Source organism: Lepidochelys kempii, chromosome 22 (genome assembly GCF_965140285.1).
Source record: "Lepidochelys kempii isolate rLepKem1 chromosome 22, rLepKem1.hap1, whole genome shotgun sequence".
NCBI classification, from domain to species: domain Eukaryota; kingdom Metazoa; phylum Chordata; order Testudines; family Cheloniidae; genus Lepidochelys; species Lepidochelys kempii.
Genome location: NC_136401.1, coordinates 786056 through 813364, shown reverse-complemented (window position 1 = coordinate 813364; position 27309 = coordinate 786056).

The window sequence follows — 27309 nt, the reverse complement described above, 5'->3', positions numbered from 1 at the left end:
ACAAAGCCCCTACACACACTGATACTACCAATACAAAACCAAACACACACAAATACCTTCTACTCCAACAGTACTCCCACTCAAACTCCCCTGTTTACAGCTCTGTTTTATAGCTCCTGTGCCGCTGCAGCTGTCTGTGCCGCTGCCTGACTGGCTGATACCTTTATAGGACCCCTAGTCAGTGAAGCCCCGCCCCCTAATCACGGCTCAGCTTCTCTCCCAGCACAGAGCCCCTACACATACAGATACTACCAATACAAAAACACACACAAATACCTTCTCCTCCAACAGAACTCCCACTCAAACTCCCCTGTTTACAGCTCTCTTTGCTAGCTCCTGTGCCGCTGCCTGACTGGCTGCTACCTTTATAGGACCCCAAGTCAGGGAAGCCCCGCCCCCTAATCAGGGCTCAGCTTCTCTCCCAGCACGAAGCCTCTACACATACAGATACTACCAATACAAATCCAAACACACACAAATACCTTCTCCTCCAACAGAACTCCCACTCAAACTCCACTGTTTACAGCTCTGTTTGCTAGCTCCTGTGCCGCTGCAGCTGTCTGTGCCGCTGCCTGACTGGCTGCTACCTTTATAGGACCCCGAGTCAGTCAAGCCCCGCCCCCTAATCAGGCCTCAGCTTCTCTCCCAGGACAAAGCGCCTACACATACAGATACCACCAATACAAAACCAAACACACACAAATACCTTCTCCTCCAAGAGAACTCCCACTCAGACTCCCCTGTTTACAGCTCTGTTTGCTAGCTCCTGTGCCGCTGCAGCTGTCTGTGCCGCTGCCTGACTGGCTGCTACCTTTATAGGAACCCTAGTCAGTGAAGCCCCGCCTCCTAATCAGGGCTCAGCTTCTGTCCCAGCACAAAGCCCCTACACACACAGATACTACCAATACAAATCCAAACACACACAAATACCTTCTACTCCAACAGAACTCCCACTCAAACTCCCCTGTTTACAGCTCTGTTTGATAGCTCCTGTGCCGCTGCCTGACTGGCTGCTACCTTTATAGGACCCCTAGTCAGGGAAGCCCCGCCCACTAATCAGGGCTCACCTTCTTTCCCAGCACAAAGCCCCTCCAAGCCTCTACACATACAGATACCACCAATACAAAACCAAACACACACACAAATACCTTTTCCTCCAACAGAACTCCCACTCAAACTCCCCTGTTTACAGCTCTGTTTGCTAGCTCCTGTGCCGCTGCCTGACTGGCTGCTACCTTTATAGGACCCCTAGTCAGGGAAGCCCCGCCCCCTAATCAGGGCTCAGCTTCTCTCCCAGCACAAAGCCCCTACAGATACAGATACTAACAATACAAAACCAAACACACACAAATACCTTCTCCTCCAACAGAACTCTCACTCAAACTCCCCTGTTTACAGCTCTGTTTGCTAGCTCCTGTGCCGCTGCAGCTGTCTGTGCGGCTGCCTGACTGGCTGCTACCTTTATAGGACCCCTAGTCAGGGAAGCCCCGCCCACTAATCAGGGCTCAGCTTCTCTCCCAGCACAAAGCCCCTCCAAGCCTCTACACATACAGGTACTACCAATACAAAACCAAACACACAAATACCTTCTCCTCCAACAGAACTCCCACTCAAACTCCCCTGTTTACCGCTCTGTTTGCTAGCTCCTGTGCCGCTGCCTTACTGGCTGCTACCTTTATACGACCCCTAGTCAGGGAAGCCCCGCCCCCTAATCAGGGCTCAGCTTCTGTCCCAGCACAAAGCCCCTACACATACAGATACTAACAATACAAAACCAAACACACACAAATACCTTCTCCTCCAACAGAACTCTCACTCAAACTCCCCTGTTTACAGCTCTGTTTGATAGCTCCTGTGCCGCTGCCTGACTGGCTGCAACCTTTATAGGACCCCTAGTCAGGGAAGCCCCGCCCCCTAATCAGGGCTCAGCTTCTCTCCCAGCACAAAGCCCCTACACACACAGATATTACCAATACAAAACCAAACACACACAAATACCTTCTCCTCCAAAACAACTCCCACTCAAACTCCCCTGTTTACAGCTCTGTTTGCTAGCTCCTGTGCCGCTGCAGCTGTCTGTGCCGCTGCCTGATTGGCTGCTACGTTTATAGGACCCCTAGTCAGGGAAGCCCCACCCCCTAATCAGGGCTCAGCTTCTTTCCCAGCACAAAGCCCCTCCAAGCCTCTACACATACAGATACCACCAATACAAAACCAAACACACACACAAATACCTTTTCCTCCAACAGAACTCCCACTCAACCTCCCCTGTTTACAGCTCTGTTTGCTAGCTCCTGTGCCGCTGCAGCTGTCTGTGCCGCTGCCGGACTGGCTGCTACCTTTATAGGACCCCTAGTCAGGGAAGCCCCGCCCCCTAATCAGGGCTCAGCTTCTGTCCCAGCACAAAGCCCCTACACATACAGATACTACCAATACAAAACCAAACACACACAAATACCTTCTCCTCCAAAACAACTCCCACTCAAACTCCCCTGTTTACAGCTCTGTTTGATAGCTCCTGTGCCGCTGCCTGACTGGCTGCAACCTTTATAGGACCCCTAGTCAGTGAAGCCCCGCCCCCTAATCAGGGCTCAGCTTCTCTCCCAGCACAAAGCCCCTACACATACAGATACTAAGAATACAAAACCAAACACACACAAATACCTTCTCCTCCCACTCAAACTCCCCTGTTTACAGGTCTGTTTGCTAGCTCCTGTGCCGCTGCAGCTGTCTGTGCCGCTGCCTGACTGGCTGCTACCTTTATAGGACCCCTAGTCAGTGAAGCCCCGCCCCCTAATCAGGGTTCAGCTTCTGTCCCAGCACAAAGCCCCTACACACACAGATATTACCAATACAAAACCAAACACACACAAATACCTTCTCCTCCCACTCAAACTCCCCGTTTACAGCTCTGTTTGCTAGCTCCTGTGCCGCTGCAGCTGTCTGTGCCACTACCTGACTGGCTGCTACCTTTATAGGACCCCTAGTCAGTGAAGCCCCGCCCCCTAAATCAGGGCTCAGCTTCTTTCCCAGCAGAAAGCCCCTCCAAGCCTCTACACATACAGATACCACCAATACAAAACCAAACACACACACAAATACCTTTTCCTCCAACAGAACTCCCACTCAAACTCCCCTGTTTACAGCTCTGTTTGCTAGCTCCTGTGCTGCTGCAGCTGTCTGTGCCACTACCTGACTGGCTGCTACCTTTATAGGACCCCTAGTCAGTCAAGCCCCGCCCCCTAATCAGGGCTCAGCTTCTGTCCCAGCACAAAGCCCCTACACATACAGATACTACCAATACAAAACCAAACACACACAAATACCTTCTCCTCCAAAAGAACTCCCACTCAAACTCCCCTGTTTACAGCTCTGTTTGCTAGCTCCTGTGCTGCTGCAGCTGTCTGTGCCACTACCTGACTGGCTGCTACCTTTATAGGACCCCTAGTCAGTGAAGCCCCGCCCCCTAATTAGGGCTCAGCTTCTGTCTCAGCACAAAGCCCCTACACACACACATACTACCAATACAAAACCAAACACACACAAAAACCTTCTACTCCAACAGTACTCCCACTCAAACTCCCCTGTTTACAGCACTGTTTGATAGCTCCTGTGCCGCTGCCTGACTGGCTGCAACCTTTATAGGACCCCTAGTCAGGGAAGCCCCGCCCCCTAATCAGGGCTCAGCTTCTCTCCCAGCACAAAGCCCCTACACATACAGATACTACCAATACAAAACCAAACACACACAAATACCTTCTCCTCCAACAGAACTCCCACTCAAACCCCCTGTTTACAGCTCTGTTTGCTAGCTCCTGTGCCGCTGCAGCTGTCTGTGCCGCTGTCTGACTGGCTGCTACCTTTATAGGACCCCTAGTCAGTGAAGCCCCGCCCCCTAATCAGGGTTCAGCTTCTGTCCCAGCACAAAGCCCCTACACACACAGATATTACCAATACAAAACCAAACACACACAAATACCTTCTACTCCAACAGAACTCCCACTCAAACTCCCCTGTTTACAGCTCTGTTTGATAGCTCCTGTGCCGCTGCCTGACTGGCTGCAACCTTATTAGACCCCTAGTCAGGGAAGCCCCGCCCACTAATCAGGGCTCAGCTTCTTTCCCAGCACAAAGCCCCTCCAAGCCTCTACACATACAGATACCACCAATACAAAACCAAACACACACACAAATACCTTTTCCTCCAACAGAACTCCCACTCAAACTCCCCTGTTTACAGGTCTGTTTGCTAGCTCCTGTGCCGCTGCAGCTGTCTGTGCCGCTGCCTGACTGGCTGCTACCTTTATAGGACCCCTAGTCAGTAAAGCCCCGCCCCCTAATCAGGGCTCAGTTTCTTTCCCAGCACAAAGCCCCTACACATACAGATACTACCAATACAAAACCAAACACACACAAATACCTTCTCCTCCAACAGAACTCCCACTCAAACTCCACTGTTTACAGCTCTGCTTGCTAGCCCCTGTGCCGCTGCAGCTGTATGTGCCGCTGCCTGACTGGCTGCTACCTTTATAGGACCCCTAGTCAGTGAAGCCCCGCCCCCTAATCAGGGCTCAGCTTCTGTCCCAGCACAAAGCCCCTACACATACAGATACTACCAATACAAAACCAAACACACACAAATACCTTCTACTCCAACAGAACTCCCACTCAAACTCCCCTGTTTACAGCTCTGTTTGATAGCTCCTGTGCCGCTGCCTGACTGGCTGCAACCTTATAGGACGCCTAGTCAGGGAAGCCCCGCCCACTAATCAGGGCTCAGCTTCTTTCCCAGCACAAAGCCCCTCCAAGCCTCTACACATACAGATACCACCAATACAAAACCAAACACACACACAAATACCTTTTCCTCCAACAGAACTCCCTCTCAAACTCCCCTGTTTACAGCTCTGTTTGCTAGCTCCTGTGCCGCTGCCTGACTGGCTGCTTCCTTTATAGGACCCCTAGTCAGGGAAGCCCCGCCCCCTAATCAGGGCTCAGCTTCTCTCCCAGCACAAAGCCCCTACACATACAGATACTAACAATACAAAACCAAACACACACAAATACCTTCTCCTCCAACAGAACTCCCACTCAAACTTGCCTGTTTACAGCTCTGCTTGCTAGCCCCTGTGCCGCTGCAGCTGTCTGTGCCGCTGCCTGACTGGCTGCTACCTTTATAGGACCCCTAGTCAGTGAAGCCCCGCCCCCTAATCAGGGTTCAGCTTCTGTCCCAGCACAAAGCCCCTACACACACAGATACTACCAATACAAAACCAAACACACACAAATACCTTCTACTCCAACAGAACTCCCACTCAAACTCCCCTGTTTACAGCTCTGTTTGATAGCTCCTGTGCCGCTGCCTGACTGGCTGCAACCTTATAGGACCCCTAGTCAGGGAAGCCCCGCCCACTAATCAGGGCTCAGCTTCTTTCCCAGCACAAAGCCCCTCCAAGCCTCTACACATACCGATACCACCAATACAAAACCAAACACACACACAAATACCTTTTCCTCCAACAGAACTCCCTCTCAAACTCCCCTGTTTACAGCTCTGTTTGCTAGCTCCTGTGCCGCTGCCTGACTGGCTGCTTCCTTTATAGGACCCCTAGTCAGGGAAGCCCCGCCCCCTAATCAGGGCTCAGCTTCTCTCCCAGCACAAAGCCCCTACACATACAGATACTAACAATACAAAACCAAACACACACAAATACCTTCTCCTCCAACATAACTCCCACTCAAACTTGCCTGTTTACAGCTCTGCTTGCTAGCCCCTGTGCCGCTGCAGCTGTCTGTGCCGCTGCCTGACTGGCTGCTACCTTTATAGGACCCCTAGTCAGTGAAGCCCCGCCCCCTAATCAGGGTTCAGCTTCTGTCCCAGCACAAAGCCCCTACACACACAGATACTACCAATACAAAACCAAACACACACAAATACCTTCTCCTCCAACAGAACTCCCACTCAAACTCCCCTGTTTACAGCTCTGTTTGCGAGCTCCTGTGCCGCTGCAGCTGTCTGTGCCGCTGCCTGACTGGCTGCGACCTTTCTAGGACCCCTAGTCAGGGAAGCCCCGCCCCCTAATCAGGGCTCAGCTTCTCTCCCAGCACAAAGCCCCTACACATACAGATACTAAGAATACAAAGCCAAACACACACAAATACCTTCTCCTCCCACTCAAACTCCCCTGTTTACAGGTCTGTTTGCTAGCTCCTGTGCCGCTGCAGCTGTCTGTGCCGCTGCCTGACTGGCTGCTACCTTTATAGGACCCCTAGTCAGTGAAGCCCCGCACCCTAATCAGGGTTCAGCTTCTGTCCCAGCACAAAGCCCCTACACACACAGATATTACCAATACAAAACCAAACACACACAAATACCTTCTCCTCCCACTCAAACTCCCCGTTTACAGCTCTGTTTGCTAGCTCCTGTGCCGCTGCAGCTGTCTGTGCCGCTGTCTGACTGGCTGCTACCTTTATAGGACCCCTAGTCAGTGAAGCCCCGCCCCCTAATCAGGGTTCAGCTTCTGTCCCAGCACAAAGCCCCTACACACACAGATATTACCAATACAAAACCAAACACACACAAACACCTTCTACTCCAACAGAACTCCCACTCAAACTCCCCTGTTTACAGCTCTGTTTGATAGCTCCTGTGCCGCTGCCTGACTGGCTGCAACCTTATAAGACCCCTAGTCAGGGAAGCCCCGCCCCCTAATCAGGGCTCAGCTTCTCTCCCAGCACAAAGACCCTCCAAGCCTCTACCATAGAGATACCACCAATACAAAACCAAACACAAACAAATACCTTCTCCTCCAACAGAACTCCCACTCAAACTCCCCTGTTTACAGCTCTGTTTGCTAGCTCCTGTGCCGCTGCAGCTGTCTGTGCCGCTCCCTGACTGGCTGATACCTTTCTAGGACGCCTAGTAAGTGAAGCCCCGCCCCCTAATCACGGCTCAGCTTCTCTCCCAGCACAAAGCCCCTTCACATACAGATACTACCAATACAAAACCAAACACACACGAATACCTTCTCCTCCAACAGAACTCCCACTCGAACTCCCCTGTTTACAGCTCTGTTTGTAGCTCCTGTGCCGCTGCCTGACTGGCTGCTACCTTTATAGGACCCCTAGTCAGGGAAGCCCCGCCCCCTAATCAGGGCTCAGCTTCTTTCCCAGCACAAAGCCCCTCCAAGCCTCTACACATGCAGATACTACCAATACAAAACCAAACACACACAAATACCTTCTACTCCAACAGAACTCCCACTCAAACTCCCCTGTTTACAGCTCTGTTTGCTAGCTCCTGTGCCGCTGCCTGACTGGCTGCTACCTTTATAGGACCCCTAGTCAGGGAAGCCCCGCCCCCTAATCAGGGCTCATCTTCTCTCCCAGCACAAAGCCCCAAAACATACAGATACTACCAATACAAAACCAAACACACACAAATACCTTCTCCTCCAACAGAACTCCCACTCAAACCCGCCTGTTTACAGGTCTGTTTGCTAGCTCCTGTGCCGCTGCAGCTGTCTGTGCCGCTGCCTGACTGGCTGTGACCTTTATAGGACCCCTAGTCAGTCAAGCCCCGCCCCCTAATCAGGGCTCAGCTTCTCTCCCAGCAAAAAGCCCCTACACATACAGATACTACCAATACAAAACCAAACACACACAAATACCTTCTCCTCCAAGAGAACTCCCACTCAAACTCCCCTGTTTACAGCTCTGTTTGATAGCTCCTGTGCCGCTGCAGCTGTCTGTGCCGCTCCCTGACTGGCTGATACCTTTCTAGGACGCCTAGTAAGTGAAGCCCCGCCCCCTAATCACGGCTCAGCTTCTCTCCCAGCACAAAGCCCCTTCACATACAGATACTACCAATACAAAACCAAACACACACGAATACCTTCTCCTCCAAGAGAACTCCCACTCAAACTCCCCTGTTTACAGCTCTGTTTTATAGCTCCTGTGCCGCTGCAGCTGTCTGTGCCGCTGCCTGACTGGCTGCTACCTTTATAGGACCCCTAGTCAGTGAAGCCCCGCCCCCTAATCACGGCTCAGCTTCTCTCCCAGCACAGAGCCCCTACACATACAGATACTACCAATACAAAAACACACACAAATACCTTCTCCTCCAACAGAACTCCCACTCAAACTCCCCTGTTTACAGCTCTCTTTGCTAGCTCCTGTGCCGCTGCCTGACTGGCTGCTACCTTTATAGGACCCCTAGTCAGGGAAGCCCCGCCCCCTAATCAGGGCTCAGCTTCTCTCCCAGCACAAAGCCCCTACACATACAGATACTAACAATACAAAACCAAACACACACAAATACCTTCTCCTCCAAAAGAACTCCCACTCAAACTCCCCTGTTTACAGCTCTGTTTGCTAGCTCCTGTGCTGCTGCAGCTGTCTGTGCCGCTACCTGACTGGCTGCTACCTTTATAGGACCCCTAGTCAGTGAAGCCCCGCCCCCCAATCAGGGCTCAGCTTCTGTCTCAGCACAAAGCCCCTTCACATACAGATACTACCAATACAAAACCAAACACACACAAATACCTTCTACTCCAACAGAACTCCCACTCAAACTCCCCTGTTTACAGCTCTGTTTTATAGCTCCTGTGCCGCTGCCTGACTGGCTGCAACCTTATTGGACCCCTTGTCAGGGAAGCCCCGCCCACTAATCAGGGCTCAGCTTCTTTCCCAGCACAAAGCCCCTCCAAGCCTCTACCATACAGATACCACCAATACAAAACCAAACACACACAAATACCTTCTCCTCCAACAGAACTCCCACTCAAACTCCCCTGTTTACAGCTCTGTTTGTAGCTCCTGTGCCGCTGCCTGACTGGCTGCTACCTTTATAGGACCCCTAGTCAGGGAAGCCCCGCCCCCTAATCAGGGCTCAGCTTCTTTCCCAGCACAAAGCCCCTCCAAGCCTCTACACATACAGATACTACCAATACAAAACCAAACACACACACAAATACCTTCTCCTCCAACAGAACTCCCACTCAAACCCGCCTGTTTACAGCTCTGTTTGCTAGCTCCTGTGCCGCTGCAGCTGTCTGTGCCGCTGCCTGACTGGCTGCGACCTTTATAGGACCCCTAGTCAGTCAAGCCCCGCCCCCTAATCAGGGCTCAGCTTCTCTCCCAGCACAAAGCCTCTACACATACAGGTACTACCAATACAAAACCAAACACACACAAATACCTTCTCCTCCAACAGAACTCCCACTCAAACTCCCCTGTTTACAGCTCTGTTTGCTAGCTCCTGTGCCGCTGCAGCTGTCTGTGCGGCTGCCTGACTGGCTGCTACCTTTATAGGATCCCTAGTCAGGGAAGCCCCGCCAACTAATCAGGGCTCAGCTTCTCTCCCAGCACAAAGCCCCTCCAAGCCTCTACACATGCAGATACTACCAATACAAAACCAAACACACACAAATACCTTCTACTCCAACAGAACTCCCACTCAAACTCCCCTGTTTACAGCTCTGTTTGCTAGCTCCTGTGCGGCTGCCTGACTGGCTGCGACCTTTATAGGACCCCTAGTCAGTCAAGACCCGCCCCCTAATCAGGGCTCAGCTTCTCTCCCAGCAAAAAGCCCCTACACATACAGATACTACCAATACAAAACCAAACACACACAAATATCTTCTCCTCCAAGAGAACTCCCACTCAAACTCCCCTGTTTACAGCTCTGTTTGATAGCTCCTGTGCCGCTGCAGCTGTCTGTGCCGCTGCCTGACTGGCTGCTACCTTTATAGGACTCCTAGTCAGTGAAGCCCCGCCCCCTAATCAGGGCTCAGCTTCTGTCCCAGCACAAAGCCCCTACACACACAGATACTACCAATACAAAACCAAACACACAAAAATACCTTCTACTGCAACAGTACTCCCACTCAAACTCCCCTGTTTACAGCTCTGTTTGATAGCTCCTGTGCCGCTGCAGCTGTCTGTGCCGCTGCCTGACTGGCTGCTACCTTTATAGGACCCCTAGTCAGTGAAGCCCCGCCGCCCAATCAGGGCTCAGCTTCTGTCTCAGCACAAAGCCCCTTCACATACAGATACTACCAATACAAAACCACACACAAATACCTTCTACCCCGACAGTACTCCCACTCAAACTCCCCTGTTTACAGCTCTGTTTGATAGCTCCTGTGCCGCTGCCTGACTGGCTGCAACCTTTATAGGACCCCTAGTCAGGGAAGCCCCGCCCCCTAATCAGGGCTCAGCTTCTCTCCCAGCACAAAGCCCCTACACATACAGATACCACCAATACAAAACCAAACACACACAAATACCTTCTCCTCCAACAGAACTCCCACTCAAAATCCCCTGTTTACAGCTCTGTTTGCTAGCTCCTGTGCCGATGCAGCTGTCTGTGCCGCTGTCTGACTGGCTGATACCTTTTTAGGACCCCTAGTCAGTGAAGCCCCGCCCCCTAATCAGGGCTCAGCTTCTCTCCCAGCACAAAGCCCCTACACATACAGATACTAACAATACAAAACCAAACACACACAAATACCTTCTCCTCCGAAAGAACTCCCACTCAAACTCCCCTGTTTACAGCTCTGTTTGCTAGCTCCTGTGCCGCTGCAGCTGTCTGTGCCGCTGCCTGACTGGCTGCTACCTTTATAGGACCCCTAGTCAGTCAAGCCCCGCCCCCTAATCAGGCCTCAGCTTCTCTCCCAGCACAAAGCCCCTACACATACAGATATTACCAATACAAAACCAAACACACACAAATACCTTCTTCTCCAACAGAACTCCCACTCAAACTCCCTGTTTACAGCTCTGTTTGCTAGCTCCTGTGCCGCTGCCTGACTGGCAGCTACCTTTATAGGACCCCTAGTCAGGGAAGCCCCGCCCCCTAATCAGGGCTCAGCTTCTCTCCCAGCACAAAGACCCTCCAAGCCTCTACCATACAGATACCACCAATACAAAACCAAACACACACAAATACCTTCTTCTCCAACAGAACTCCCACTCAAACTCCCCTGTTTACAGCTCTGTTTGCTAGCTCCTGTGCCGCTGCCTGACTGGCTGCAACCTTTATAGGACCCCTAGTCAGGGAAGCCCCGCCCACTAATCAGTGCTCAGCTTCTCTCCCAGCACAAAGCCCCTCCAAGCCTCTACACATACAGATACCACCAATACAAAGCCAAACACACACAAATACCTTCTCCTCCAACAGAACTCCCACTCAAACTCCCCTGTTTACAGCTCTGTTTGCTAGCTCCTGTGCCACTGCCTGACTGGCTGCTACCTTTATAGGACCCCTAGTCAGGGAAGCCCCGCCCCCTAATCAGGGCTCAGCTTCTCTCCCAGCACAAAGCCCCTACACATAGAGATACTAACAATACAAAACCAAACACACACAAATACCTTCTCCTCCAAAAGAACTCCCACTCAAACTCCCCTGTTTACAGCTCTGTTTGCTAGCTCCTGTGCTGCTGCAGCTGTCTGTGCCGCTACCTGACTGGCTGCTACCTTTATAGGACCCCTAGTCAGTGAAGCCCCGCCCCCCAATCAGGGGTCAGCTTCTGTCTCAGCACAAAGCCCCTACACACACAGATACTACCAATACAAAACCAAACACACACAAATACCTTCTACTCCGACAGTACTCCCACTCAAACTCCCCTGTTTACAGCTCTGTTTGATAGCTCCTGTGCCGCTGCCTGACTGGCTGCAACCTTTATAGGACCCCTAGTCAGGGAAGCCCCGCCCCCTAATCAGGGCTCAGCTTCTCTCCCAGCACAAAGCCCCTACACATACAGATACTAACAATACAAAACCAAACACACACAAATACCTTCTCCTCCAACAGAACTCCCACTCAAACTCCCCTGTTTACAGCTCTGTTTGATAGCTCCTGTGCCGCTGCAGCTGTCTGTGCCGCTGCCTGACTGGCTGCTACCTTTATAGGACCCCTAGTCAGTCAAGCCCCGCCCCCTAATCAGGGCTCAGCTTCTCTCCCAGCACAAAGCCCCTACACATACAGATACTAACAATACAAAACCAAACACACACACAAATACCTTCTCCTCCAACAGTACTCCCACTCAAACTCCCCTGTTTACACCTCTGTTTGCTAGCTCCTGTGCCGCTGCCTGACTGGCTGCAACCTTTATAGGACCCCTAGTCAGGAAAGCCCCGCCCCCTAATCAGGGTTCAGCTTCTCTCCCAGCACAAAGCCCCTACACATACAGATACTAACAATACAAAACCAAACACACACAAATACCTTCTCCTCCAAAAGAACTCCCTTTCAAACTCCCCTGTTTACAGCTCTGTTTGATAGCTCCTGTGCCGCTGCCTGACTGGCTGCTACATTTATAGGACCCCTAGTCAGGGAAGCCCCGCCCACTAATCAGGGCTCAGCTTCTCTCCCAGCACAAAGCCCCTCCAAGCCTCTACACATACAGATACTACCAATACAAAACCAAACACACACAAATACCTTCTCCTCCAACAGAACTCCCACTCAAACTCCCCTGTTTACAGCTCTGTTTGCTAGCTCCTGTGCCGCTGCAGCTGTCTGTGCCGCTGCCTGACTGGCTGTGACCTTTATAGGACCCCTAGTCAGTCAAGCCCCGCCCCCTAATCAGGGCTCAGCTTCTCTCCCAGCACAAAGCCCCTACACATACAGATACTACCAATACAAAACCAAACACGCACAAATACCTTCTACTCCAACAGAACTCCCACTCAAACTCCCCTGTTTACAGCTCTGTTTGATAGCTCCTGTGCCGCTGCCTGACTGGCTGCAACCTTTATAGGACCCCTAGTCAGGGAAGCCCCGCCCCCTAATCAGGGCTCAGCTTCTCTCCCAGCACAAAGCCCCTACACATACAGATACCACCAATACAAAACCAAACACACACAAATACCTTCTCCTCCAACAGAACTCCCACTCAAACTCCCCTGTTTACAGCTCTGTTTGCTAGCTCCTGTGCCGCTGCAGCTGTCTGTGCCGCTGCCTGATTGGCTGCTACGTTTATAGGACCCCTAGTCAGGGAAGCCCCACCCCCTAATCAGGGCTCAGCTTCTCACCCAGCACAAAGCCCCGACACATAGAAATACCAATACAAAACCAAACACACACAAATACCTTCTAATCCAACAGAACTCCCACTCAAACCCCCCTGTTTACAGCTCTGTTTGCTAGCTCCTGTGCCGCTGCAGCTGTCTGTGCCGCTGCCTGACTGGCTGCTACCTTTATAGGACCCCTAGTCAGTGAAGCCCCGCCCCCTAATAAGGGCTCAGCTACTCTCCCAGCACAAAGCCCCTACACATACAGATGCTAACAATACAAAACCAAACACACACAAATACCTTCTCCTCCCACTCAAACTCCCCGTTTACAGCTCTGTTTGCTAGCTCCTGTGCCGCTGCAGCTGTCTGTGCCGCTGTCTGACTGGCTGCTACCTTTATAGGACCCCTAGTCAGTGATGCCCCGCCCCCTAATCAGGGTTCAGCTTCTGTCCCAGCACAAAGCCCCTACACACACAGATATTACCAATACAAAACCAAACACACACAAATACCTTCTACTCCAACAGAACTCCCACTCAAACTCCCCTGTTTACAGCTCTGTTTGATAGCTCCTGTGCCGCTGCCTGACTGGCTGCAACCTTATAAGACCCCTAGTCAGGGAAGCCCCGCCCACTAATCAGGGCTCAGCTTCTTTCCCAGCACAAAGCCCCTCCAAGCCCCTACACATACAGATACTACCAATACAAAACCAAACACACACAAATACCTTCTCCTCCAGCAGAACTCCCACTCAAACTCCACTGTTTACAGCTCTGCTTGCTAGCCCCTGTGCCGCTGCAGCTGTCTGTGCCGCTGCCTGACTGGCTGCTACCTTTATAGGACCCCTAGTCAGGGAAGCCCCGCCCCCTAATCAGGGCTCAGCTTCTGTCCCAGCACAAAGCCCCTACACATACAGATACTACCAATACAAAACCAAACACACACAAATACCTTCTACTCCAACAGTACTCCCACTCAAACTCCCCTGTTTACAGCTCTGTTTGATAGCTCCTGTGCCGCTGCCTGACTGGCTGCAACCTTTATAGGACCCCTAGTCAGGGAAGCCCCGCCCCCTAATCAGGGCTCAGCTTCTCTCCCAGCACAAAGCCCCTACACATACAGATACTACCAATACAAAACCAAACACACACAAATACCTTCTCCTCCAACAGAACTCCCACTCAAACCCCCTGTTTACAGCTCTGTTTGCTAGCTCCTGTGCCGCTGCAGCTGTCTGTGCCGCTGCCTGACTGGCTGCTACATTTATAGGACCCCTTGTCAGTGAAGCCCCGCCCCCTAATCAGGGCTCAGCTTCTCTCCCAGCACAAAGCCCCTACACATACAGATACTAAGAATACAAAACCAAACACACACAAATACCTTCTCCTCCCACTCAAACTCCCCTGTTTACAGGTCTGTTTGCTAGCTCCTGTGCCGCTGCAGCTGTCTGTGCCCCTGTCTGACTGGCTGCTACCTTTATAGGACCCCTAGTCAGTGAAGCCCCGCCCCCTAATCAGGGTTCAGCTTCTGTCCCAGCACAAAGCCCCTACACACACAGATATTACCAATACAAAACCAAACACACACAAATACCTTCTCCTCCCACTCAAACTCCCCGTTTACAGCTCTGTTTGCTAGCTCCTGTGCCGCTGCAGCTGTCTGTGCCCCTGTCTGACTGGCTGCTACCTTTATAGGACCCCTAGTCAGTGAAGCCCCGCCCCCTAATCAGGGTTCAGCTTCTGTCCCAGCACAAAGCCCCTACACACACAGATATTACCAATACAAAACCAAACACACACAAATACCTTCTACTCCAACAGAACTCCCACTCAAACTCCCCTGTTTACAGCTCTGTTTGATAGCTTCTGTGCCGCTGCCTGACTGGCTGCTACCTTTATAGGACCCCTAGTCAGTGAAGCCCCGCCCCCCAATCAGGGGTCAGCTTCTGTCTCAGCACAAAGCCCCTACACACACAGATACTACCAATACAAAACCAAACACACACAAATACCTTCTACTCCGACAGTACTCCCACTCAAACTCCCCTGTTTACAGCTCTGTTTGATAGCTCCTGTGCCGCTGCCTGACTGGCTGCAACCTTTATAGGACCCCTAGTCAGGGAAGCCCCGCCCCCTAATCAGGGCTCAGCTTCTCTCCCAGCACAAAGCCCCTACACATACAGATACTAACAATACAAAACCAAACACACACAAATACCTTCTCCTCCAACAGAACTCCCACTCAAACTCCCCTGTTTACAGCTCTGTTTGATAGCTCCTGTGCCGCTGCAGCTGTCTGTGCCGCTGCCTGACTGGCTGCTACCTTTATAGGACCCCTAGTCAGTCAAGCCCCGCCCCCTAATCAGGGCTCAGCTTCTCTCCCAGCACAAAGCCCCTACACATACAGATACTAACAATACAAAACCAAACACACACACAAATACCTTCTCCTCCAACAGTACTCCCACTCAAACTCCCCTGTTTACACCTCTGTTTGCTAGCTCCTGTGCCGCTGCCTGACTGGCTGCAACCTTTATAGGACCCCTAGTCAGGAAAGCCCCGCCCCCTAATCAGGGTTCAGCTTCTCTCCCAGCACAAAGCCCCTACACATACAGATACTAACAATACAAAACCAAACACACACAAATACCTTCTCCTCCAAAAGAACTCCCTTTCAAACTCCCCTGTTTACAGCTCTGTTTGATAGCTCCTGTGCCGCTGCCTGACTGGCTGCTACATTTATAGGACCCCTAGTCAGGGAAGCCCCGCCCACTAATCAGGGCTCAGCTTCTCTCCCAGCACAAAGCCCCTCCAAGCCTCTACACATACAGATACTACCAATACAAAACCAAACACACACAAATACCTTCTCCTCCAACAGAACTCCCACTCAAACTCCCCTGTTTACAGCTCTGTTTGCTAGCTCCTGTGCCGCTGCAGCTGTCTGTGCCGCTGCCTGACTGGCTGTGACCTTTATAGGACCCCTAGTCAGTCAAGCCCCGCCCCCTAATCAGGGCTCAGCTTCTCTCCCAGCACAAAGCCCCTACACATACAGATACTACCAATACAAAACCAAACACGCACAAATACCTTCTACTCCAACAGAACTCCCACTCAAACTCCCCTGTTTACAGCTCTGTTTGATAGCTCCTGTGCCGCTGCCTGACTGGCTGCAACCTTTATAGGACCCCTAGTCAGGGAAGCCCCGCCCCCTAATCAGGGCTCAGCTTCTCTCCCAGCACAAAGCCCCTACACATACAGATACCACCAATACAAAACCAAACACACACAAATACCTTCTCCTCCAACAGAACTCCCACTCAAACTCCCCTGTTTACAGCTCTGTTTGCTAGCTCCTGTGCCGCTGCAGCTGTCTGTGCCGCTGCCTGATTGGCTGCTACGTTTATAGGACCCCTAGTCAGGGAAGCCCCACCCCCTAATCAGGGCTCAGCTTCTCACCCAGCACAAAGCCCCGACACATAGAAATACCAATACAAAACCAAACACACACAAATACCTTCTAATCCAACAGAACTCCCACTCAAACCCCCCTGTTTACAGCTCTGTTTGCTAGCTCCTGTGCCGCTGCAGCTGTCTGTGCCGCTGCCTGACTGGCTGCTACCTTTATAGGACCCCTAGTCAGTGAAGCCCCGCCCCCTAATAAGGGCTCAGCTACTCTCCCAGCACAAAGCCCCTACACATACAGATGCTAACAATACAAAACCAAACACACACAAATACCTTCTCCTCCCACTCAAACTCCCCGTTTACAGCTCTGTTTGCTAGCTCCTGTGCCGCTGCAGCTGTCTGTGCCGCTGTCTGACTGGCTGCTACCTTTATAGGACCCCTAGTCAGTGATGCCCCGCCCCCTAATCAGGGTTCAGCTTCTGTCCCAGCACAAAGCCCCTACACACACAGATATTACCAATACAAAACCAAACACACACAAATACCTTCTACTCCAACAGAACTCCCACTCAAACTCCCCTGTTTACAGCTCTGTTTGATAGCTCCTGTGCCGCTGCCTGACTGGCTGCAACCTTATAAGACCCCTAGTCAGGGAAGCCCCGCCCACTAATCAGGGCTCAGCTTCTTTCCCAGCACAAAGCCCCTCCAAGCCCCTACACATACAGATACTACCAATACAAAACCAAACACACACAAATACCTTCTCCTCCAGCAGAACTCCCACTCAAACTCCACTGTTTACAGCTCTGCTTGCTAGCCCCTGTGCCGCTGCAGCTGTCTGTGCCGCTGCCTGACTGGCTGCTACCTTTATAGGACCCCTAGTCAGGGAAGCCCCGCCCCCTAATCAGGGCTCAGCTTCTGTCCCAGCACAAAGCCCCTACACATACAGATACTACCAATACAAAACCAAACACACACAAATACCTTCTACTCCAACAGTACTCCCACTCAAACTCCCCTGTTTACAGCTCTGTTTGATAGCTCCTGTGCCGCTGCCTGACTGGCTGCAACCTTTATAGGACCCCTAGTCAGGGAAGCCCCGCCCCCTAATCAGGGCTCAGCTTCTCTCCCAGCACAAAGCCCCTACACATACAGATACTACCAATACAAAACCAAACACACACAAATACCTTCTCCTCCAACAGAACTCCCACTCAAACCCCCTGTTTACAGCTCTGTTTGCTAGCTCCTGTGCCGCTGCAGCTGTCTGTGCCGCTGCCTGACTGGCTGCTACATTTATAGGACCCCTTGTCAGTGAAGCCCCGCCCCCTAATCAGGGCTCAGCTTCTCTCCCAGCACAAAGCCCCTACACATACAGATACTAAGAATACAAAACCAAACACACACAAATACCTTCTCCTCCCACTCAAACTCCCCTGTTTACAGGTCTGTTTGCTAGCTCCTGTGCCGCTGCAGCTGTCTGTGCCCCTGTCTGACTGGCTGCTACCTTTATAGGACCCCTAGTCAGTGAAGCCCCGCCCCCTAATCAGGGTTCAGCTTCTGTCCCAGCACAAAGCCCCTACACACACAGATATTACCAATACAAAACCAAACACACACAAATACCTTCTCCTCCCACTCAAACTCCCCGTTTACAGCTCTGTTTGCTAGCTCCTGTGCCGCTGCAGCTGTCTGTGCCCCTGTCTGACTGGCTGCTACCTTTATAGGACCCCTAGTCAGTGAAGCCCCGCCCCCTAATCAGGGTTCAGCTTCTGTCCCAGCACAAAGCCCCTACACACACAGATATTACCAATACAAAACCAAACACACACAAATACCTTCTACTCCAACAGAACTCCCACTCAAACTCCCCTGTTTACAGCTCTGTTTGATAGCTTCTGTGCCGCTGCCTGACTGGCTGCAACCTTATAAGACCCCTAGTCAGGGAAGCCCCGCCCACTAATCAGGGCTCAGCTTCTTTCCCAGCACAAAGCCCCTCCAAGCCTCTACACATACAGATACCACCAATACAAAACCAAACACACACACAAATACCTTTTCCTCCAACAGAACTCCCACTCAAACTCCCCTGTTTACAGCTCTGTTTGCTAGCTCCTGTGCCGCTGCAGCTGTCTGTGCCGCTGCCTGACTGGCTGCTACCTTTATAGGACCCCTAGTCAGGGAAGCCCCGCCCCCTAATCAGGGCTCAGCTTCTGTCCCAGCACAAAGCCCCTACACATACAGGTACTACCAATACAAAACCAAACACACACAAATACCTTCTCCTCCCACTCAAACTCCCCGTTTACAGCTCTGTTTGCTAGCTCCTGTGCCGCTGCAGCTGTCTGTGCCCCTGTCTGACTGGCTGCTACCTTTATAGGACCCCTAGTCAGTGAAGCCCCGCCCCCTAATCAGGGTTCAGCTTCTGTCCCAGCACAAAGCCCCTACACACACAGATATTACCAATACAAAACCAAACACACATAAGTACCTTCTACTCCAACAGAACTCCCACTCAAACTCCCCTGTTTACAGCTCTGTTTGATAGCTCCTGTGCCGCTGCCTGACTGGCTGCAACCTTATAAGACCCCTAGTCAGGGAAGCCCCGCCCACTAATCAGGGCTCAGCTTCTTTCCCAGCACAAAGCCCCTCCAAGCCTCTACCATACAGATACCACCAATACAAAACCAAACACACACAAATACCTTCTCCTCCAACAGAACTCCCACTCAAACTCCCCTGTTTACAGCTCTGTTTGTAGCTCCTGTGCCGCTGCCTGACTGGCTGCTACCTTTATAGGACCCCTAGTCAGGGAAGCCCCGCCCCCTAATCAGGGCTCAGCTTCTTTCCCAGCACAAAGCCCCTCCAAGCCTCTACACATACAGATACTACCAATACAAAACCAAACACACACACAAATACCTTCTCCTCCAACAGAACTCCCACTCAAACCCGCCTGTTTACAGCTCTGTTTGCTAGCTCCTGTGCCGCTGCAGCTGTCTGTGCCGCTGCCTGACTGGCTGCGACCTTTATAGGACCCCTAGTCAGTCAAGCCCCGCCCCCTAATCAGGGCTCAGCTTCTCTCCCAGCACAAAGCCTCTACACATACAGGTACTACCAATACAAAACCAAACACACACAAATACCTTCTCCTCCAACAGAACTCCCACTCAAACTCCCCTGTTTACAGCTCTGTTTGCTAGCTCCTGTGCCGCTGCAGCTGTCTGTGCGGCTGCCTGACTGGCTGCTACCTTTATAGGATCCCTAGTCAGGGAAGCCCCGCCAACTAATCAGGGCTCAGCTTCTCTCCCAGCACAAAGCCCCTCCAAGCCTCTACACATGCAGATACTACCAATACAAAACCAAACACACACAAATACCTTCTACTCCAACAGAACTCCCACTCAAACTCCCCTGTTTACAGCTCTGTTTGCTAGCTCCTGTGCGGCTGCCTGACTGGCTGCGACCTTTATAGGACCCCTAGTCAGTCAAGACCCGCCCCCTAATCAGGGCTCAGCTTCTCTCCCAGCAAAAAGCCCCTACACATACAGATACTACCAATACAAAACCAAACACACACAAATATCTTCTCCTCCAAGAGAACTCCCACTCAAACTCCCCTGTTTACAGCTCTGTTTGATAGCTCCTGTGCCGCTGCAGCTGTCTGTGCCGCTGCCTGACTGGCTGCTACCTTTATAGGACTCCTAGTCAGTGAAGCCCCGCCCCCTAATCAGGGCTCAGCTTCTGTCCCAGCACAAAGCCCCTACACACACAGATACTACCAATACAAAACCAAACACACACAAATACCTTCTACTGCAACAGTACTCCCACTCAAACTCCCCTGTTTACAGCTCTGTTTGATAGCTCCTGTGCCGCTGCAGCTGTCTGTGCGGCTGCCTGACTGGCTGCTACCTTTATAGGATCCCTAGTCAGGGAAGCCCCGCCAACTAATCAGGGCTCAGCTTCTCTCCCAGCACAAAGCCCCTCCAAGCCTCTACACATACAGATACCACCAATACAAAGCCAAACACACACAAATACCTTCTCCTCCAACAGAACTCCCACTCAAACTCCCCTGTTTACAGCTCTGTTTGCTAGCTCCTGTGCCACTGCCTGACTGGCTGCTACCTTTATAGGACCCCTAGTCAGGGAAGCCCCGCCCCCTAATCAGGGCTCAGCTTCTCTCCCAGCACAAAGCCCCTACACATAGAGATACTAACAATACAAAACCAAACACACACAAATACCTTCTCCTCCAAAAGAACTCCCACTCAAACTCCCCTGTTTACAGCTCTGTTTGCTAGCTCCTGTGCTGCTGCAGCTGTCTGTGCCGCTACCTGACTGGCTGCTACCTTTATAGGAGCCCTAGTCAGTGAAGCCCCGCCCCCCAATCAGGGGTCAGCTTCTGTCTCAGCACAAAGCCCCTACACACACAGATACTACCAATACAAAACCAAACACACACAAATACCTTCTACTCCGACAGTACTCCCACTCAAACTCCCCTGTTTACAGCTCTGTTTGATAGCTCCTGTGCCGCTGCCTGACTGGCTGCAACCTTTATAGGACCCCTAGTCAGGGAAGCCCCGCCCCCTAATCAGGGCTCAGCTTCTCTCCCAGCACAAAGCCCCTACACATACAGATACTAACAATACAAAACCAAACACACACAAATACCTTCTCCTCCAACAGAACTCCCACTCAAACTCCCCTGTTTACAGCTCTGTTTGATAGCTCCTGTGCCGCTGCAGCTGTCTGTGCCGCTGCCTGACTGGCTGCTACCTTTATAGGACCCCTAGTCAGTCAAGCCCCGCCCCCTAATCAGGGCTCAGCTTCTCTCCCAGCACAAAGCCCCTACACATACAGATACTAACAATACAAAACCAAACACACACACAAATACCTTCTCCTCCAACAGTACTCCCACTCAAACTCCCCTGTTTACACCTCTGTTTGCTAGCTCCTGTGCCGCTGCCTGACTGGCTGCAACCTTTATAGGACCCCTAGTCAGGAAAGCCCCGCCCCCTAATCAGGGTTCAGCTTCTCTCCCAGCACAAAGCCCCTACACATACAGATACTAACAATACAAAACCAAACACACACAAATACCTTCTCCTCCAAAAGAACTCCCTTTCAAACTCCCCTGTTTACAGCTCTGTTTGATAGCTCCTGTGCCGCTGCCTGACTGGCTGCTACCTTTATAGGACCCCTAGTCAGGGAAGCCCCGCCCCCTAATCAGGGCTCAGCTTCTCTCCCAGCACAAAGCCCCTACACATACATATACTAACAATGCAAAACCAAACACACACAAATACCTTCTCCTCCAACAGAACGCCCACTCAAACTCCCCTGTTTACAGCTCTGTTTGCTAGCTCCTGTGCCGCTGCAGCTGTCTGTGCGGCTGCCTGACTGGCTGCTACCTTTATAGGACCCCTAGTCAGGGAAGCCCCGCCCACTAATCAGGGCTCAGCTTCTCTCCCAGCACAAAGCCCCTCCAAGCCTCTACACATACAGATACTACCAATACAAAACCAAACACACACAAATACCTTCTCCTCCAACAGAACTCCCACTCAAACTCCCCTGTTTACAGCTCTGTTTGCTAGCTCCTGTGCCGCTGCAGCTGTCTGTGCCGCTGCCTGACTGGCTGTGACCTTTATAGGACCCCTAGTCAGTCAAGCCCCGCCCCCTAATCAGGGCTCAGCTTCTCTCCCAGCACAAAGCCCCTACACATACAGATACTACCAATACAAAACCAAACACGCACAAATACCTTCTACTCCAACAGAACTCCCACTCAAACTCCCCTGTTTACAGCTCTGTTTGATAGCTCCTGTGCCGCTGCCTGACTGGCTGCAACCTTTATAGGACCCCTAGTCAGGGAAGCCCCGCCCCCTAATCAGGGCTCAGCTTCTCTCCCAGCACAAAGCCCCTACACATACAGATACCACCAATACAAAACCAAACACACACAAATACCTTCTCCTCCAACAGAACTCCCACTCAAAATCCCCTGTTTACAGCTCTGTTTGCGAGCTCCTGTGCCGCTGCAAGCTGTCTGTGCCGCTGCCTGACTGGCTGATACCTTTCTAGGACCCCTAGTCAGTGAAGCCCCGCCCCCGAATCACGGCTCAGCTTCTTTCCCAGCACAAAGCCCCTCCAAGCCTCTACACATACAGATACTACCAATACAAAACCAAACACACACACGAATACCTTCTCCTCCAACAGAACTCCCACTCGAACTCCCCTGTTTACAGCTCTGTTTGTAGCTCCTGTGCCGCTGCCTGACTGGCTGCTACCTTTATAGGACCCCTAGTCAGGGAAGCCCCGCCCCCTAATCAGGGCTCAGCTTCTTTCCCAGCACAAAGCCCCTCCAAGCCTCTACACATACAGATACTACCAATACAAAACCAAACACACACACAAATACCTTATCCTCCAACAGAACTCCCACTCAAACCCGCCTGTTTACAGCTCTGTTTGCTAGCTCCTGTGCCGCTGCAGCTGTCTGTGCCGCTGCCTGATTGGCTGCTACGTTTATAGGACCCCTAGTCAGGGAAGCCCCGCCCCCTAATCAGGGCTCAGCTTCTCACCCAGCACAAAGCCCCGACACATACAAATAATACCAATACAAAACCAAACACACAAATACCTTCTCCTCCAACAGAACTCCCACTCAAACCCCCCTGTTTACAGCTCTCTTTGCTAGCTCCTGTGCCGCTGCAGCTGTCTGTGCCGCTGCCTGACTGGCTGATACCTTTATAGGACCCCTAGTCAGTGAAGCCCCGCCCCCTAATCAGGGCTCAGCTTCTCTCCCAGCACAAAGCCCCTACACATACAGATACTACCAATACAAAAACACACACAAATACCTTCTCCTCCAACAGAACTCCCACTCAAACTCCCCTGTTTACAGCTCTGTTTGCTAGCTCCTGTGCCGCTGCCTGACTGGCTGCTACCTTTACAGGACCCCTAGTCAGGGAAGCCCCGCCCCCTAATCAGGGCTCAGCTTCTCTCCCAGCACAAAGCCTCTACACATACAAGTACTACCAATACAAATCCAAACACACACAAATACCTTCTCCTCCAACAGAACTCTCACTCCAACTCCCCTGTTTACAGCTCTGTTTGCTAGCCCTGTGCCGCTGCAGCTGTCTGTGCCGCTGCCTGACTGGCTGCTACCTTTATAGGACCCCTAGTCAGTCAAGCCCCGCCCCCTAATCAGGCCTCAGCTTCTCTCCCAGCACAAAGCCCCTACACGTACAGATACTATCAATACAAAACCAAACACACACAAATACCTTCTTCTCCAACAGAACTCCCACTCAAACTCCCCTGTTTACAGCTCTGTTTGCTAGCTCCTGTGCCGCTGCCTGACTGGCTGCAACCTTTATAGGACCCCTAGTCAGGGAAGCCCCGCCCACTAATCAGTGCTCAGCTTCTCTCCCAGCACAAAGCCCCTCCAAGCCTCTACACATACAGATACCACCAATACAAAGCCAAACACACACAAATACCTTCTCCTCCAACAGAACTCCCACTCAAACTCCCCTGTTTACAGCTCTGTTTGCTAGCTCCTGTGCCGCTGCCTGACTGGCTGCTACCTTTATAGGACCCCTAGTCAGGGAAGCCCCGCCCCCTAATCAGGGCTCAGCTTCTCTCCCAGCACAAAGCCCCTACACATAGAGATACTAACAATACAAAACCAAACACACACAAATACCTTCTCCTCCAAAAGAACTCCCACTCAAACTCCCCTGTTTACAGCTCTGTTTGCTAGCTCCTGTGCTGCTGCAGCTGTCTGTGCCGCTACCTGACTGGCTGCTACCTTTATAGGACCCCTAGTCAGTGAAGCCCCGCCCCCCAATCAGGGGTCAGCTTCTGTCTCAGCACAAAGCCCCTACACACACAGATACTACCAATACAAAACCAAACACACACAAATACCTTCTACTCCGACAGTACTCCCACTCAAACTCCCCTGTTTACAGCTCTGTTTGATAGCTCCTGTGCCGCTGCCTGACTGGCTGCTACCTTTATAGGACCCCTAGTCAGGGAAGCCCCGCCCCCTAATCAGGGCTCAGCTTCTCTCCCAGCACAAAGCCCCTACACATACAGATACTAACAATACAAAACCAAACACACACAAAAATACCTTCTCCTCCAACAGTACTCCCACTCAAACTCCCCTGTTTACACCTCTGTTTGCTAGCTCCTGTGCCGCTGCCTGACTGGCTGCAACCTTTATAGGACCCCTAGTCAGGAAAGCCCCGCCCCCTAATCAGGGCTCAGCTTCTCTCCCAGCACAAAGCCCCTACACATACAGATACTAACAATACAAAACCAAACACACACAAATACCTTCTCCTCCAAAAGAACTCCCTTTCAAACTCCCCTGTTTACAGCTCTGTTTGATAGCTCCTGTGCCGCTGCCTGACTGGCTGCTACCTTTATAGGACCCCTAGTCAGTCAAGCCCCGCCCACTAATCAGGGCTCAGCTTCTCTCCCAGCACAAAGCCCCTCCAAGCCTCTACACATACAGGTACTACCAATACAAAACCAAACACACAAATACCTTCTCCTCCAACAGAACTCCCACTCAAACTCCCCTGTTTACATCTCTGTGTGCTAGCTCCTGTGCCGCTGCCTGACTGGCTGCTACCTTTATAGGACCCCTAGTCAGGAAAGCCCCGCCCCCTAATCAGGGCTCAGCTTCTGTCCCAGCACAAAGCCCCTACACATACAGATACTAACAATACAAAACCAAACACACACAAATACCTTCTCCTCCAACAGAACTCTCACTCCAGCTCCCCTGTTTAGAGCTCTGTTTGCTAGCTCCTGTGCCGCTGCAGCTGTCTGTGCCGCTGCCTGACTGGCTGATACCTTTCTAGGACCCCTAGTAAGTGAAGCCCCGCCCCCTAATCACGGCTCAGCTTCTCTCCCAGCACAAAGCCCCTTCACACACAGATACTACCAATACAAAACCAAACACACACAAATACCTTCTACTCCGACAGTACTCCCACTCAAACTCCCCTGTTTACAGCTCTGTTTGCTAGCTCCTGTGCCGCTGCCTGACTGGCTGCAACCTTTATAGGACCCCTAGTCAGGGAAACCCCGCCCCCTAATCAGGGCTCAGCTTCTGTCCCAGCACAAAGCCCCTACACATACAGATACTAACAATACAAAACCAAACACACACAAATACCTTCTCCTCCAAAACAACTCCCACTCAAACTCCCCTGTTTACAGCTCTGTTTGCTAGCTCCTGTGCCGCTGCAGCTGTCTGTGCCGCTGCCTGATTGGCTGCTACGTTTATAGGACCCCTAGTCAGGGAAGCCCCACCCCCTAATCAGGGCTCAGCTTCTCACCCAGCACAAAGCCCCGACACATAGAAATACCAATACAAAACCAAACACACACAAATACCTTCTAATCCAACAGAACTCCCACTCAAACCCCCCTGTTTACAGCTCTGTTTGCTAGCTCCTGTGCCGCTGCAGCTGTCTGTGCCGCTGCCTGACTGGCTGCTACCTTTATAGGACCCCTAGTCAGTGAAGCCCCGCCCCCTAATAAGGGCTCAGCTACTCTCCCAGCACAAAGCCCCTACACATACAGATGCTAACAATACAAAACCAAACACACACAAATACCTTCTCCTCCCACTCAAACTCCCCGTTTACAGCTCTGTTTGCTAGCTCCTGTGCCGCTGCAGCTGTCTGTGCCGCTGCCTGACTGGCTGCTACCTTTATAGGACCCCTAGTCAGTGATGCCCCGCCCCCTAATAAGGGCTCAGCTACTCTCCCAGCACAAAGCCCCTACACATACAGATGCTAACAATACAAAACCAAACACACACAAATACCTTCTACTCCAACAGAACTCCCACTCAAACTCCCCTGTTTACAGCTCTGTTTGATAGCTCCTGTGCCGCTGCCTGACTGGCTGCAACCTTATAAGACCCCTAGTCAGGGAAGCCCCGCCCCCTAATCAGGGCTCAGCTTCTTTCCCAGCACAAAGCCCCTACACATACAGATACTACCAATACAAAACCAAACACACAAATACCTTCTCCTCCAAAAGAACTCCCACTCAAACTCCCCTGTTTACAGCTCTGTTTGCTAGCTCCTGTGCTGCTGCAGCTGTCTGTGCCACTACCTGACTGGCTGCTACCTTTATAGGACCCCTAGTCAGTGAAGCCCCGCCCCCTAATCAGGGCTCAGCTTCTGTCTCAGCACAAAGCCCCAACACACACACATACTACCAATACAAAACCAAACACACACAAAAACCTTCTACTCCAACAGTACTCCCACTCAAACTCCCCTGTTTACAGCTCTGTTTGATAGCTCCTGTGCCGCTGCCTGACTGGCTGCAACCTTTATAGGACCCCTAGTCAGGGAAGCCCCGCCCCCTAATCAGGGCTCAGCTTCTCTCCCAGCACAAAGCCCCTACACATACAGATACTACCAATACAAAACCAAACACACACAAATACCTTCTCCTCCAACAGAACTCCCACTCAAACCCCCTGTTTACAGCTCTGTTTGCTAGCTCCTGTGCCGCTGCAGCTGTCTGTGCCGCTGCCTGACTGGCTGCTACATTTATAGGACCCCTTGTCAGTGAAGCCCCGCCCCCTAATCAGGGCTCAGCTTCTCTCCCAGCACAAAGCCCCTACACATACAGATACTAAGAATACAAAACCAAACACACACAAATACCTTCTCCTCCCACTCAAACTCCCCTGTTTACAGGTCTGTTTGCTAGCTCCTGTGCCGCTGCAGCTGTCTGTGCCCCTGTCTGACTGGCTGCTACCTTTATAGGACCCCTAGTCAGTGAAGCCCCGCCCCCTAATCAGGGTTCAGCT